Consider the following 17,359-nt stretch of genomic DNA (forward strand, 5'->3'; position numbering starts at 1 on the left):
AAGGCCAGACTAGTCAAAATTGATATTTGGGTGGTGGACACTGAAGGGGACGCTGAAGCAAATGAGTGCTGGTTTTATCTCTCTAATTTTGCCATTGAGTTTTGCTCCCGAAGCTCCCATTCTCTCCCTTGCGGGAGGTAGTACTCTCTACAGTTGTCTGTAGAAAAAGCAAAGTAGCCCATCCTCTTCCATGTTGAATTTTCCCCACTGAGAAATTAGACAGATTTTAGAAGAAAGGAAGTAGGGAAGGGCTTTAGCGAATTTTGTTTGGGCTTTCACTGGTATTCACAGAATACAAAAGAACTTAGCACCCTCTCCAGAGATGTTACGTTTGCAAGCTCCCTCGCCACTGCTGGTCTTCTTTTGGGTTTGGCGCCTTCTGCCATCTTGACACAACATAATTAATTCATCCTGGCACCAAGCCATGCACCAAAGCATGCCAAGTGTGTACACTGAGTGGCACTTTGTTTCACTCTTAGGCTATAATTTAACTTTAAACAATATCTGAAAACAAATCTCTGAGCGCTACACACTGTTTGCTAAAACAATTCATTGGTTCTTAAAGTGAACTATAGTCTTTTTTGTTTCTATATACATAAAGGAGTAAATCATGTAATTGTAATTTGTAATGTTCTTAAAACCTTTTGTCTATGTATAGTTTATATACCGTATATGCACATGGGGATGGCCTGGCCATATTTTGCTTATTACAAATTCTCTGCTTCCTTGGCTGCAGTGTAATTGTTGGACATGTGCACGAGCAAAACATTTGTTTAGTTTCGTTTCATTTTGATTCTGATTTTGCATTATTTCGTTTATCGGGATTCGGGTCCGAAAATCAATTCGTTTTGGAATTCGGACGTAATTCGTTAGCCGTAGTCTGTACGAACGTTCGTTTCGTTTGGTTCGGTCGTTCGTTTGTTGCAGCAAAGTGGCATTCGAGGGAAAAAAACATACTTTTTTCCTCAAATGTCATTTTGCTGCAACGAAATTTCATCCTGACCACCGCTAAAGAATTTCGGAAACAGAAATTCGGATTCGTTTGCATTCGTTATAGCTGTAATTCGGAATTCAGATTGTCCGAATTTCCAAAATTTCGTCCGAATTTCATTTCGGAACTAAACGAATCGCACATGTCTAGTAATTGTGCCCTGCTGATCCATTAAAATCAGTAGAACCTCTTATTACTGTTAATGTAAAGCATCCACAGTGCTACTGGTAGTCTGGAACTATTCCCTAGGCTTCAGGTCACATGAAAAAGGCCAGAAATGTTTTTCCCTTTAGTCATATGTACAGCTACTACCTTTATTTTTGTTTTGGAGGAATTGGGAAGAAATTAGAACCCCTGTGGGGTTTTACTGCAATCCGGGGCACCATTTGAGAGATCTCTTCTCACTTAGGCCTTGTGTTAACAGTGCTTTCTTCACTTCAGATGGGTTTTGCATTGCCATACAAGTCTTTGAAAATGTAAAACCCACTTGAAGCAATTCAAATGCACCTCTTAATGAATTCTGAATGATCTCAGAAGCATCTCAAACTGATGTTAGCCTAATTCCATTGACACAAACCCAAACCCTGTGGACACAGGCCCCTTCCCAGTGACAACAGTTTCAGCAGACAGAATGTGAAGAAAAACATCTAACAGCAACAAAGAAAAGTTTTTTTGGAAAGGTAGCAGAAATCCAGAACCCCTGTCAACAATGCTGTCTATGTCCCTGTTGCAGATTTGCTCTCACTTCCTGTTTGGTAAAACTATTGTCAGAATTAAGGTAAGTGAGGGGAAATCCCTCTAACATAGCTCCAGATAACAGTAAATTCTCAATATGAATTTGTATCCTTAACTTTATCTACGACTAATGAAAAATATTTTTCTAGACCTACACTTTAATTTTTTGAGCCTATGCATGAAATGCTGCACCTCCTTGTACCTCCCCTATCATTATTCCACATTATCAATGGCACACCTGCAACTGGGAAGGAGGGGTTAACACAATTGTCAGGCAACAAGCTACATGAAGCTGTACAGCGGTGCTGAGTGACATCAGTGAGGTTTTGTAAGACATGGGTTGATGGGGATTTGGTAACACTTGCATGTATCCCTTTGAAATACATGAAGTGTCAAGAGTCAGTAATGGTGACAATTACCCTATTGTTTATGTGAAGTGTAAACGTACTTATACTGTAGTAACACAAGGGATTTATCTGGTCTTTATTGACAGACGCAAGATGCAAATTTATAATGCTGGTTAGGTGTTCAAAATGGCAGTCTTCATTGTGAAGAACCAGATGTAGGGTGCTGAGTGGCTTTCTCCCTTGTGAAGATGCACTTTGACAGTAGGTAGTATCACATTTTTTAGCAAAACATTATTCTTTACTTAAAGTGCATGTACAGCCAAAACTCTTTTTTAGGTTTAATAGAGTAGTGAAGGAATAAAAGACTGTCATTTCTTTATTGTCGGTATTCCATAAGGGAAATTTCACTCTACTTCCTGTTTCAGAGACACAACATGAAGCGAGAGGAAATCCGTTCTTAGATCCTTGCCCTTGGAACAGATGTCTTCAGTGGAAGATTGGCTCTTTTCTACTGTTCGTGTGATAACAAAATTTTGGATTTGTAACAATTTCAGTGGTCACAGGGACAGATGGATTGGTTTAATCAACCGGCAATAAAAATCATATTTCTATATTCTACATATCTACCACACCAAATGCTATTTCCAAATTAGATGTATGCCTTGAAGGATATTTTATTTTTGTTTCCATTATTTCTGCTAAGTTTGATCAGACCTTTGTACATATATCTATATCTATCTATCTATCTATCTATCTATCTATCTATCTATCTATCTATAATGAAAATCACCCTCATTTGTCCTCCAGTCTCTTTTGCTGATGACCAAAAATAATGCTGCAGTTGTCAGGTCTCACTCATTTCAAGGGGTTTTTCCTTTGAAATAAGTCATTAGTTTCAACACAGACCTTCATTGTCTCTCTGCGGAATCATGTGTATTCTGTGACAATGACATGTTTGGCCCAAAGCTCCTGAATCAAGCCGAATTGGAATCATGAATGTTGACATCTGTGCAATATGCTAGTGAACAACCGCCAGAAAACCTAGTTACACAAGTCAACTAACAGTCATACGGCGGTCAGGGTCCACTTATTTACTTCATTTGAAAAACCAAGACAATCATTACTTGCGTGTTATTTATTATAAGGCCATTTTACTACATGATCTTAAAGGGACAGGAAATAGAGCTTACATGTTTGTTTTACAGAAAATAACTTTTTAAAAAGGTCATGGATAAAAATGCTAAACTTTCAGGGGTTTACTAATACTGGAGACATTTGAAATAAATGTAGCTTGTACAGGAAGATAATTTCCTTGAGACAGCTAATTTATTAAAAAAATAGTGCCAATTGTCATTGGTACACCTCTGTTAAAATATAATTAAACCCTGTTACTAAACTGTATTTGTACAAATAGTGTTTGAGGGCCCATTCGTACTAATGTGGGCTATTGTGGTGCGTTACAGAATGCATGTTGTGCTATACATTAAGGCAGCCCAGTCATTATGCTAGTGCTGGCATAGCACCACCACAGACCACAAAATGCAGTTGTGTATTGACTGGCTAGTATACAGTTGGGGACAGTTATCAAAACTGTAGCATTGCTTGCAGTTGCCAATATGCTGCTCCTTTTATTTATAACACAAGTTAGAGCCCTTTCACACAGGCTTTCCGATCCGGTCTGCCTGTCAGTTTTTCAGGCGGACCTGATTGGAAGCCCAATGTTAATGGATGGGCATCCTTTTACATCCGGTTATCCCCGACTCCAGCCAGGCCTGGAAAAACAAATGGATCAGAGTTCCATTTTGCCAAACCTGATCGTGCCGGGTTAGGGGTAATCTGATGTAAGCAGATACAAGTTTGTTTACATCCCATTATCAATAGACCAACATGGGTCCTGTAATTTCATTTGGAGGAAAATACTAGACAGACACGGATGTCACACACAGTGATATCCGTTCTGATCAGCAGGGGATCCATGCATGGATCCCCTGCTGATCAGACTGTGTGAAAGGGGCCTTATGGACAGATTTTTTTTTCTATTCACGATTTGCATAATAAATTAGCTGCTATAAAAATGACCATATTTGCATGTGCTCCTTAGCACAGTTCTACAACAGCTGTAAGGTTACATTTAATCAATTAATAAGCGCTCACGGTTTTGGCGCAACAGAGGAAAGAGAAGAGTCAGACAGTCACTATCATGCAAATCACTAAGGCTTCATTAACACAGGTCTTAATGCTGCGGCTTGGGATTCCTGTGACCTGTGTCAGGAATCCAAGGTGTGCCCATTCTGATGCAGCTGCTATACCTGTTCAAGTTAATTACAGAATGACAGCACCCACAACCGTCAGCAGTAATTCGCATGTAATCATACATGGTACGATTTCCTGCGATTTGGGATAGAGGATTGTCCCTTGACGCAGGATAGACATTCGTCGTTGCAAAGCTTAAGTCTGAAAAGGAAAAACATGATGAATCCAATACAGATTATAAATGACAGTGCCATGCATGGTGCTGGAGCTCTATGGGCTCACTTCTAGTGTTTACAGAGCAGCGGGTACAATTTTGGAAACAGTGCCGTGACCAGTTTATCATAGTTTTCAAGTCAGCCACTTTTTGAATCAACTTTACTTTGCAATTGTGAAAAAGCCATTCTCAGTGATGGCAATCAAGCTGAATGTGCCAGCAAGTTGTACAGCAGTAGTTCAGCTTGTACGCCAGCAGGAATGTGCAGCTTAGGGTGACAATGTTGTGCTTCCAGGGACTAACAGCGAGGCAGCATTGTCACCCAACAACAGGAAGTGTTATACCTGCAGAATCACGAGGTGCAAGCAGAAGAAGCCTTTGGTGCAAAACCATGCCACCCATAGGGGGTTGATTTACAAGAGGCAAATATACTGTTCACTTTGCAAAGAATTCGCACTTTACAGGAGAAGTTTCTCCTTAGCTTAGTGAAAGAAGCAAAGCTTTGCTAACTTCCATTTTTCATTTAGGTGCAAACAAAAACAACTTTTTTTTTTAAATTTCCTTGCTCATGATTGGGCATTCTTTGCAAAGTGAATTTTCACAACATTCATTAAATTATAGGAAAACTTCTCTGAAAATTGCAATTGCAAAACAGCCCTTTTTGCCTTCAGTAAATCAACCCCATTTAGTTTGTATTTAGTTTTCATCAGTGAAAACATGCAGATGACAAAAACTATGGCAAAACATTTTAGTCGACTAAATTAACACCGCTTAAAATTATGCTATGAGTACCTTTGCATCAAAATGTGTCACTGTTTTATTATTTTTCTGGTCCTTTTAATATGAGACTATAGTAAATGTTCAGTACTAGCTTTGAGTTATTCTTGTAACACTTATCTAGGAGCAGGGCAGGATTTTCATCACTGGAGCCTAAAGGCACTAACATTATATGAGATGACTTTTTGTACTGATAAAGGGAATAAAATGTGTGGCCAACAGCTATACAGGGAAAAACTATTTACCCCTATAGCCTATAGGCACGTACCTATTGTGCCAAATTTTAGATCTATCCCTGCCTAAAAGCAATGTTTTATATGTCTTTCACATTTTCCTTAAAGTGGAACTTCACCCTTATATTAAAAATGACAACAAATTATACCTTTAGAAATGTTTAGTAATGGCAATCTACAAAAAGATACTCTTTGATTATTGATGGCTTTTTATTCTTTAAATACCTTTTTTTTTCTTTTACTCCCCATTCTTCTCACAGTGGCCATTTTACTAAGGGCAGATTAATCCATTCCCGTTTACTTCCTGGAACTCTGGCACATGTGACTGGGGCATGTGACCATGCACAAGCACATCATGTCAGAGAAAAAATTGTCTTTCCCATAGATCTCACAATATTTACAGATAAGATTTCCCAGCAATGCTCTGTGATGTAACCTTCCAGAGATACATCTCTTAGGCACAGGCTACATCACTGATGCCTAAGAGGACCAGGAACTGGAAAAATAGTAATTGTAAGTAAAAGCAAAATATGTTTATTTAACTAATGATTATAAGAATATTTTATATCAGCAGGCAGAGCTGTACGCTGATTGGATTTTTTGTAAAAGAGGGTAAAGGTACACTTTAATGTTCCTTAAATTGATTAGTGATTTTTTGTTTTTTAACAAAGTTTTATTAAAGTTTTCAAAACATTAACAGAGTAAAAAAAGTCACTGTCAATGCAGAAGAATAAAAAGTAATATTGAAAAAAAAAATCAATGACAGGTTGCGTAGCTTCTACATACAAAATTGCAGCATCATAAACAAAAACAACACCAGGTTGCATCCCCTATTACCTTAAGTTTGAAAAAGATCTTGACCAATCCGAATCAAAGTCTAGGTCTAAGTCCCCCAAGGTATTCAACCATTTCACTTTTAAATACCAATTGGTATTACGAAAAGGTTTGACAAGCTGCGTAATCTCAGTAGTAGTAAAAGATTTAATCACAAAATCAAGGGTCTGGTAGGAATTTTTGGGGGGTGGGGACCTAAAGGGCCTGGTATGGCTTTTGAGGGTAACCACACGCACTTTGTTTTTTTATTTTTAACTTGGGGGATCCCTCCTAACATTCCTACTAGACCTAAAGGGTCTGGTATCCATTGGGGGGGGGAACCTCACGCTTTTTCTTTCTCTTCTACAGACAGTAAACAAAAGAAAAAAATATTTTTTTTTACAGTCTCTTTTCTGCAACGACTGCACTAACGAATTTAGTCAGAATCCCTAAACAAATTGACCTTCAGACCCAAATCCCGAAAAACAAAATAACAGAAAATCTGAATGAAAACGAAACTAAACACATTTTTTCCCGGTGCACATGTCTAATGATTGTCTCCAGAAGATGGATATAAAAATCTCAGAAGAGAAAAAAGGGATAACACGACAGACAGTGCAGGGTGACACAGTGAGACAGGGACCAATAGATAAACAGTATCATGATAGGCAGGGTGCAACCAAACAGTACAACATCATTAACAATAAAGTAGAACAGTTCATCAACAGAAGTAAAAAAAATACACATTACTGACTTCACTATTTCCCAGTGTATGCAATATGGGATTTGTGCTACCAAACCTACTCCTTAGCATTGTGGCAAGTAAAAGGAGCATAACTCACTACGTCCGCACCATGCGGTTACCGCAAATCCTCTGTCTGAACAGGACAAAAGATAAAGTAGTATTGAATGCTGGAGGGTGTAGAGGTCGTATTAAGTATACTACAACATGTATACCCACAAAAGGCATATCTGTAAGAGTAACAAACATACAATGAAAACAGCAAAGCTACGTATTTTCAACAATAGGTAGTTAAAGGTACGATACCCTCAATAATTGCGGTGTTTACGTTGTGTTCCAGCCACTTTTTTGAAGATTTCATTTCACTTGCAACGAGATCGTGGTGGCAATGAATAGTGGGATGGAGACCCATTGGTCGCATCCATGTGGCTGAGGAAAGACATCGCCTCCAGGGGATCTTGGAAAGAACATTGCATTCCTTCAGAGGTTGTTAAATATAGGGTAGCCATCTAACGTGCACTTGATTTGTTTCTGGTATAAAGCGGATCATGCCCTGTTGAAAGCTTTTCTCTTCTTCATCACTTCAGCCGAGTAATAAGCAAAAAGTAGTAGTTTATGGCTGTCCACCTCCAAATCTTTCAGTGCGCTATTGCTGCAAGATGTGTAACCTACCTGCGTAGTTAAGATAATGCATGATGATTGGCCTAGGTGAGGCATTATCCTCCCTCAGAGGCCCCAGGCGGTGCGCTCTTTCTACGGTGCACGAAGATGTGATCCGCAAGGCCTCAGGTATAATGGAGGAGCAAATCTTAACCAGCACACCTGGCTTGTAGGTTTCGGGAAGGCCCATGATCCTCGAATTGTTCCGCCTGGAGCAATTTTCAAGATCGTCTATCTTCGCTTGCATAGAGTGTAATAAAGCATCATCAATAAGTCATCCTTCAATGTTAAAATGCGGTGTTCCTCCACTTTAAGAGAATGTGCATGTGCCGAGAGATCTTTTCGGAGCTGAGATAAGCGTTGCTGAATGGCCGATTCCACAGGAGTAGTGATATTAGGTTTCAAAAGCTTGGCCACCGCTAAAGCAATCCATGCATGCGATGGGTCAGCATCTGGCTCATCAATAGAAGAGGCTGGTGAAAGACTCCTCTGCCAAAGGGAGGAACGCTGGTCTGCCATCTTAGTTGCCTGAGTGGGAAAGAAAGCGGGATTGGAACCGCACTGTGGCAAGAAAACGTTCCATAATAGAACCCGGTCACCCGGTGACAACTCCAATGAAGCGGTGAGTGACGCCGTTTGTTCCGGTTTGACTAACCGGAAGTTAGTCAATGTTTTTAATATACAAATTTGTAGATGCTCCCTTCAGTATGTCAGGAAATTTGATTTGCCTATTGATCAACTGTTATAAGCTTCATTAGCCTTACAAAAGATTCTTGTTATTCACTAGGTCAGGTCTGACTCATAGGGGGTTATTCACAAAGCTGCCGAAGGCTCTAGCTGTAGCTTCAGTTGATTCTTCGGCTAGCTTCTGCCCCAGGACCAATTTGGTTCAGTAGAACTGAAGGTCTGCTGTACGGGCTATTCACTATACCAGGGGAAATTCAAAGCTGGCCGCCAGGTTCTGTGTGTAACGACAGATGGGCGTCCCTAGTTACCAGTTAACCAGGGACGCCCATCTGTCATTACGACGAGAGCTTAGGAGAGCTGGCAGTGATATGAAAGCCGACTCTGCTAAGCTCTCATCCTAATGACAGAACAGCGTCCGCTGGTTACTTGTTAACCAGCGGACGCTGTTCTGTCGTTAGGATGAGAGCTTAGCAGAGTCGGCTTTCATATCTCTGCCGCCTCCGACAAGCTCTCTGCAGTCAGGTCTGTGGCTAAGTATTGTTTCCTGTTAAGCCTGAGTCCCCAGTCCTGTAACCTGCTTCTGTTCCTGAGTCCTGTATCCTGTTTATGTTCCCGAGTCCTGTAACCTTTTCTGTTCCCGAGTCCTATAACCTGCTTCTGTTCCCGAGTCCTGTAACCTGCTTCTGTTCCAGAGTCCTGTATCCTGTTTATGTTCCCGAGTGCTGTAACCTGCTTCTGTTCCTAAATACCTGTTGCCCTGCTCCCCAGGTTTTCCTGCCCTGTTATACCCTGTGTGGGTATTCTGTGGTTTACTCATAGTTTTTGTTACTTTATGTTATCCATTTGTATGTGCTTGGTTTGTGTTATGTTTTGCTCCATATAGTAAATGGTATATCATACATTCTGCCTTGTCCTGTGTGGTCACACGTGTTTGGTCTGCCTGTGTGGGTACCTGCCCAGGTGTGGGTTCACCTGTGCCAGTATCCCTGACAGTTTTTCTATTCTGCTCGGTACCACCAGAGCAGAATAGCCGAGCCGAATGCTGCTCAGCGGCATTTGGCTTTTCACTCACTGCAGTTCGGCATCTATGAGAAAAGGCCGAACAGCAGCGAGTAGCCTGCCGGAGGTTTGGCTCAGCCGATCACAACCCCCATAGAGTCCCTTGAGAAAGGAAATCTTGTAGAGTCTGCAAACAATGAGTAAACTTGGTTGCTATTTTACATGAATAGTAATCAATTATTAATATTAAATTGTTTGCAGATACATTTTTTTGCAAATTATATATTGTATATATATCTATAGATATCTATATAGATATAGATATCTATAGATATATATATTTATATTTGTAAAATACTACTGTTATTGATGACTTTAAAATCTCCTTAGACAAATGCTGATTTGAAACCACGTCGTCAGTTGTGGCTCCCCTTAACAAATAATCGTCCTTCCACACACTGGTGATTTCATAGGCGTTGTTGTGTTTTCATCTCCATGTGTTCAAAGAGTTATTGTAGTGTTCCATATTTTTATTTTTAATTAAGCATGCTACGATTCTCACATATGCATATTTAACATTTAAAGCTTGTATAAATTTGATTAATGACTCTGCTTTGAGTTGCTGCTTCATCGCCTAACATCAGTGATGACATAGGAGTGAGCGAACTGAAATTCCAAACCTGCAGCAGACTGTGTTTAGCTAATGCACAGTCTTCTATACATGTGGAAAGGGCAATTTGACATCTGTGTTTAGTTTCTGAACATGTATGTATTCAAATTAGGAGCATATCACCAGCCTGGAGTGTGTGTTAAAATGTGAAGGCTTCACTAATATACCATATAGAGCACAAGGTAAATAAATGCTAATCAGTGTGCAGATAGATCTGTGTCCATTTATTAAAATTAGTTAGAGAAGAACGATTATCTGGGCTGAGTGATGAGGGGAATTTAAGAGGATTTTATAGATATTTAAACTATAGTAATGGAATTGTTACAAGGTACACACAAAGTTAGGTTCCTTTCCAAACTGAATGGCATGGTTTAAAGGCGAACACCAGTCACATATCAATGCACAAATTAATACAGTTCTTTATTCATTAATAAAACATTAAATGTATTTATTTCTTTAACAAACTAGTGTAAGTACCCAAATCGGACTTAGTATCAGCCACTTGCAATCCCCTGTATAGCCGACCTGAGACGGGAAAAGGGAGAAGCAGCACAAGAGCCATTCTCGTGTACTGCTGTACTGCAGTGTTAATCTGCTAATGACAGACATGCTAAAAGGAGGAGTGACAGATAGGTGAGTGTATCACTCTACTGCTTCTCCTTGCATTGTCCAGTCACAGGTTGGGGAGGGACAAGACCTTTAAGTTTTACTTACTTTCAGCAGAATAAAATCAAGTCCCTGTCCTGCCAGACAGGGCTGTGTACATCTCAAAACGGAATATACAGAAACACTAATTATTATTTGGCCAGTAAACAGCTCCCATGTATATTTTGAATCTATGTATTTAGCAGTTTGCCTGGAGTTTAGCTTTAATATATGGAAACCACAATATTATAAGGACTTGTTTGCTAACAAGACTTTCCTTAAATTAAATATATGAGCCTTGATATATCTTCAATAAAAATAAAGCCCTAGTGGTTCCAGTGCAGGTACTGAGTATGTCCCTCTCCCTTGATAAAATCTAGCAATTAATCTCCCTATTTCCCCTGGGCAATTAGATTAAGATTTGTTTTTTTGCTTCTTCTTAACCCCATCTCATACCTGGAATTATTATCTGGCAGGCATATAATAAATGACCCCACAGTCTAAAGGTAATAGATGAACTACCTAGCTATCAGGAGGTGTGTGGTATTGCTGTAGTGGTAGAGGACTATAGTATGGAAAGCAGGCCAAACATTACGGGACTTTTAGGATCATTGTAATGAAGTTTAGTATTTTTTTGTTATTCCTTTCCTTTATTGTGTTTGCATGAGAAGTGTATTTTGGTTGAAAGTAACTTTTTGTTACTGTTTGTTTAGCTAGCTTCTTAGTCTCTCCCCCGAGACGCTGGGGTAGTGGTCACTGTACCCCCCAACAGCCCTAGTTCGGACGGTTATCCGTCTAGGGACTATTTTTCTGCCCCTCCACGCGGTCTTCTCCACAGCGGGGACCGCGTAGTGAGGGTCAGAACCATGTGTTCTAAATGCTGTTCTTTAACCTGTTGTTTTTGTTTTCCCCATCCTTATACCGCACAAACCAGTCATAAGAGGCACATGTATTCGCATAGCATCGACCCTTAAAAAACAAAGAATGGCCCTCCTGCAGGACCTTGAAACGAAATTCAAATCACGAATGGTTAGTGAAAAAAAATACAGATTGTCTATGAAATGTCAGGTATTGTGCAGGTACATTTGTATATATTTGACAATAGTTGTCCTTTGATCAGCATGGCAGCGTTCTTCTTTTTGGACAGTTTATCATGCACCAGCTGGGACTAGATTTTACACATCACTGGGGTGGTGAGCCATTTCTACCACTCTGTCATTCATCGGAATTGCACACTTTATCCCTTAAGGCTGGGAGATTCTCTGTCCATGTACCACTTATCATGATTGCTGAAGTTACACCATAATTCAACTGCCCCCGAGTGTTTCTTTCATTGTGCTATCTCATTCAATCTGAAGAAATAATCTGCCAGCCCTGAATTCTAAATAAAGAAAGAAATGTCTTCTTTTAACTAGGGTTATCAGACTTCATTTGTTACTGGAAATTCTTACAAGATATAGCATGTGACACTTTTCAGTGCTTTTCACTGCTGGTGCTTACTGGTACAGTCAGTTCAGAACTGGCTGTACTAATAACACAGCCAGTTCTGTATATCTTGTATGCATAGGTTTTATCAACTATAATTCTCAGAGGACCATATAGGGTACCACATCCAAATAATTACAACTACTTTATATACATAATGCAGACTTTTTAGGTACCCACACAGAGAGAGATTGTTATTTAGCTTAAAATATTTTCTTTAATTCATGTGCAAATAAAATTCAATAAAACAATATTGTGCAATAAAATAGTGACTGTGGCTCATATACTTGTATACATATCTCCATACTAGACCATCCTAATCTGACTATATATCCACAAACATGATCAATACCAAACCATTGTATGTGCAAATATAACACATTTCATGGATACAGTGAATATTTTGGATGGAGCATACTTTACGTGTTAGCAGGCATAAATCTGTTTCCTCAGGAGTATTTGGTACACTGTGTCTGCTAGCCACCTTTCCTCCATCAGAAAACACCTGTGAAAACCAAGCTGGCAAGCCTCAGGCCCACAAGGAGAATGCACCACACGCCACAAGTGCCAGCAACACCTCACGAAAGGCTTAATATATTTCTGTCATGATGGAAACCTCATTAAATGTACATTTAACCCTTCACCTAGCAAGCAGTAGATATATGCAAAAACATTTAATAAAAAAAGTTATCGAAAAGGTTAAAACTTACCTGTGTCTCCGCCGCGCACTCCCGTCCAAAGTTCTGAAATTTTTCGGGTGGCCGCAAAGGATCTTAGGGCAGGCGCATGCACAGTAGAGATCTTCGGACGGCAGAAGAGGAGAAACACAGGGTAAGTCAATGCAGGCAGCCCAGCAGCGTGCACCCGCACAGATTCTGTGGAACAGAGAAGACACAGCAGTCAGCGCTGGAGGGACTCCTGAATACTACTGGAAAGATGAAGATTATCGGATCAAGAGGTATCATTTAAGGTAAGTCCTTACACCAGCATGGGGTGAGAGGGGATTTACTTTAATGTCACTTTAAAAATATGGACGAGCACAGAGAGTCTTCATATTAATAAGACTCTTGTTTAGATGGAGGGAGAGCAGACAGGTCTGATCATCGATGATATAGCTGTGCGGTATGGAGAGACAGCCTACTGTATACCACCGACGAACCAAATGGTAGACACCTGAAAAAAGTATGTATAAAGATTTTTTATTTTTTTTTAAATAATAACGTTTTATTGAAGTTTTCAATCTAGTAAGCATGACACAAAAGAAAGCATACATACATACATATAAGTATATGTAAAAAAAAAACAGGATCAAATTTTAACAGAGTTACATTGTGAATACGTAATGAAACCTGTCAGGTTTTTCAGACGGGAGCAATGTGTCTCATATGGCTCGGCCACAGATATGCACCTGGTCGGGTCGAAAGGTAGTTCCAATAATAATTCTATGTTTCGATCTCATAAGCAAGACATAGAAAACACACAAGTAGGTATATAAGCAGAATCATGTTTAACGAATTTGCGAGGTGCACTAAGTAAGATACCCATCAGGTTTTGCCGGTGTTAGCAACGCGTCCCATATGACCCAACCTTAGATGGAAACCTGTGCAGGTTGATCCAGTTGTATTCTCATATAAAACAGGGGAGGGGATAAAAAAAAAAGAAAAGAAAGGAGGGAGAGGGGGTAGGAACAGAAGAAGGGAAGGAGGGGTGAGGGAGGGGAGAAAAGTGGAAAAGGAAGAGAAGGTGGGCGGGGTAATCAGATAATGTTTTACTGAGGCGAGCTACAATGCCGTTAACCAGGAAAGGTAAGATATCAACATGCTATGTAGGGAAGTTAAAGCGATCTGAAATCGTCCATATACAAGAGCACGAAAAATTTGTTGAAGGAGACTGGGAGAGCGGTACCATCTCATCTCGTTTCCTGAACCGAGCTGGCGAGAGAGATTTTATGTGTGAAGAGAAACGCGGATCTAACCTCTTCATCAGTGAGATCCTGAGCAAGGTCCCGTTCCCAGGCTTTCACAAAATATGGACGTGAGGAGGATTGTATCGATATTAATAGGCAGTATAACAGTGAGATGGTATGAGTAGGAGGATTGGGCGACAGGCAGATGGCTTCAAAGGAGGTGAGTGGTCTATGAAGATTTGTTTGAGAGGATAGTGAGCGGTAAAAACTACACACCTGTAGATATTGGAGCCATCGGCCCGGAAATGCCCCACCCTCAGTGAGCAAGTCAGTCAAGGTTTTGATCCCATTGGATGAGAGGGCTGAGTAGATGGGGGATGGTTTTGAGTGTGTCCATGAAAGAAAGGATGGTGTGGTTCTTCCTGGAGGGAAGGAAGGGTTACCTAGCAGTGGAGACATCGGACCCGTGCTTTGTGATAGGCAGCTATCTTTGAGGAGGGCATCCCAGATCTTCAGGAGGGGGGGTAGGCAGAACGGCAAAAGAACCTTTTTTGGTCTGAGAGAGGGTAAAACCCAAGGTAAGGAGCATGGTAGAAGTGGAGATATGTGGGTCTCTATGGTTACCCATAGTTTATGCTCCATGTGAAATGTTCGATCGAGAATGTGGGTCAGTAAGGCAGCTTTATGATAAGTTTTCAGATCAGGGAGTCCCATCCCACCCTTCTCTTTTCGGCGGATGAGAATGGAGTATCTCAATCTGGCTGGTTTGTGGGCCCAGATATATTTAAGTAGAGATGACTTTAGTTGTTTAAAGAAGGGGGCTGGTATTGAAATGGGAACTGTTTGAAATAGGTATAGGAAGCGGGGCAGAACATCCATTTTGAAGGGGGACATTCGTCCTGACCACGTGTGTTTGAGAGAGCTCCAGTATCGTAGTTTACGGATGGTTTTATGAAGAAGCGGTAGGTAATTAAGTCTATAAGGGTCCTCAAGGTCGGAGGAGATGAGGATCCCCAAGTATTTGATATGTTGGGATTGCCAGGGAAATGGGAATTGGTTTCGGAGGGATGATACTTCAAGTGGGGGTAGGGATATGTTGAGGGCTTCTGTTTTATGAAGGTTGACTTTAAAGTGACTGACTCTACCGAACTTGCTGAATTCTGCTAGGAGGAATGGGAAGGTGATTCTGGAGTTCTTGATGTATAATAATAGGTCATCAGCATAGAGACTCATTTTGTGCTGGGTGTTGGCTATCGGGATACCTTGAATTGAGGGATTCAATCTGATGGCCTCTGCTAGGTGTTCCATTGCAAGGACATATAAGAATGGTGATAAGGGGCATCCTTGTCGCGTACCGTTGTGTATGTGTATGGGGTCGGAGAGCAGACCATTGATGCGTACTCTAGCTGTGGGACAATGATAAAGGGCTTTGATATGGGAAATGACGGGGGTGGAAGGCCGATTTGTTCAAGAGTGAGGAAGAGGAAGTCCCAATTGAGGCAGTCAAATGCCTTCTCAGCGTCGACCGACAGTAGGCATAGGGGAATTTTGTGTGATTTGGCATATTGCAGTATGGTCAAGGTTTTCAGGGTATTGTCTCTAGCTTCGCGGAGGGGGATGAATCCTACTTGTTCTCGGTGTATAAGGTGTGGGATGAATTGTCCTAACCTATTAGCAAGGAGTTTGGCGAAAAGTTTTAGGTCTATATTAATCAGTGAAATTGGTCTGTAGCTGGCGCATAGTGTGGGGTCTTTATCTTCCTTTAATATGACTGTGATGTGTGCTTCTTGGGTTTGAGGGGTCAATTTGCAGGTGTCGGAGATAGAGTTAAAGGCCTGTTCAAGTATAGGTGTTAGGTGACCCCAGAAATGTTTGTAAAAGGAGCCTGTGTAGCCATCCGGACCGGGGCTTTTGCCAGGTTTGAGATTCCGGATTACTTCCATCACCTCCTCTTGAGTGAAGGGGCGGCTCAGACTTATTTTTGCTTCTTCGGATATAGTAGGAAGGGGAGTTGACTGAATATATTGTAGTGGGTCAGAGTTGTCTTGGGAGGTTTTGAGGGGGGAGTTGGGGGTTTGTAGATTGTATAAGTCTGAATAATAGGATTGAAAAGCCTCTGCAATTAGATCTGAGTTATGGACTATCTGAGAGTTTTTTTGTAGAATTTTTCTGGGATGTATGTACGAGCACGTTTGGTCCGGATCGAACGGGCTAGCATGCGACTGCATTTATCGCCGTGTTCGTAGTAGGATCTCCTAAGAGAGTCCCTGTGTTGTAGGTCGGCTTGGTCGAGAAGTAGGCGGAGTTGTGTACATTTTTGAGTTAGAATTTGGAGAAGAGAGGGATCACTATTTGATTTATGACAAATTTCCAAGGAATGGATCTCTTGCAGGAGTGTAGTGATATTCAGCGACCTTTCTTTTTTCAATCGGGAGCCGTGGGAGATCAAGGTACCTCTAACTAGGCATTTAAGGGTCTCCCAGCGTGTTGGTAGAGGAGTTGTATCATTGGCGTGTACAAAAAGAAAGTCAGATATTGTTTTATGTATGGCCGCGACAGTGGTAGGGTCCTGCAAGAGGCATTCGTTCAGGCGAACATTTATTGTGTTGCATCCCTTAATTAATTGTGGGTGCGTAGAGGGAGTACATGGAAGGGATATCAGGGAAGAAGTCCCTTGGTAGGTAGCGCACTCATCTACCTCATGGGTTATGAGCAGTGTCAGGGTGTAAGTAGATCAAGCAAAAGGACCTGTGGGCATTTTTCTCATGTGGGGAAAGTCCCCCTTATGATGCCGCAGCTGTTTTTTTTGTAACTAGATATAGATAGGCAGTGTGGCGTGGATGGCGGGGAGTCTGCATCCATGAGCCACATAAGTGATCCCGTATAGCACAAATGCGCATCCTATAGATACCATTGGAAAGGTGTTGCCCATCGCCACAGATCCCCGGCCCCTAGAGAGCAGTGGAGCTATAGGTAGTAACTTAGTCTGTATAGTACACTAAGGAGAGGTGGGATAGACCAATAAGCATAATACATCCTATATCACAGATATTGATACACATGTCAGATATGTTCCACGCATGTCAATACATGTTACACTACCAGGATATTCCATATCTCCTCTTCTCCTACTATGTAGATCTCAACTTTTATGTTGCATATCTTATATCAGGAAATATAGGCAGAAACCCCCCAGTCTTAT

The sequence above is a fragment of the Nanorana parkeri genome, unplaced genomic scaffold (genome assembly GCF_000935625.1).
Source record: "Nanorana parkeri isolate BGI_ZX_2015 unplaced genomic scaffold, ASM93562v1 scaffold294, whole genome shotgun sequence".
Classification (NCBI taxonomy): Eukaryota; Metazoa; Chordata; class Amphibia; order Anura; family Dicroglossidae; genus Nanorana; species Nanorana parkeri.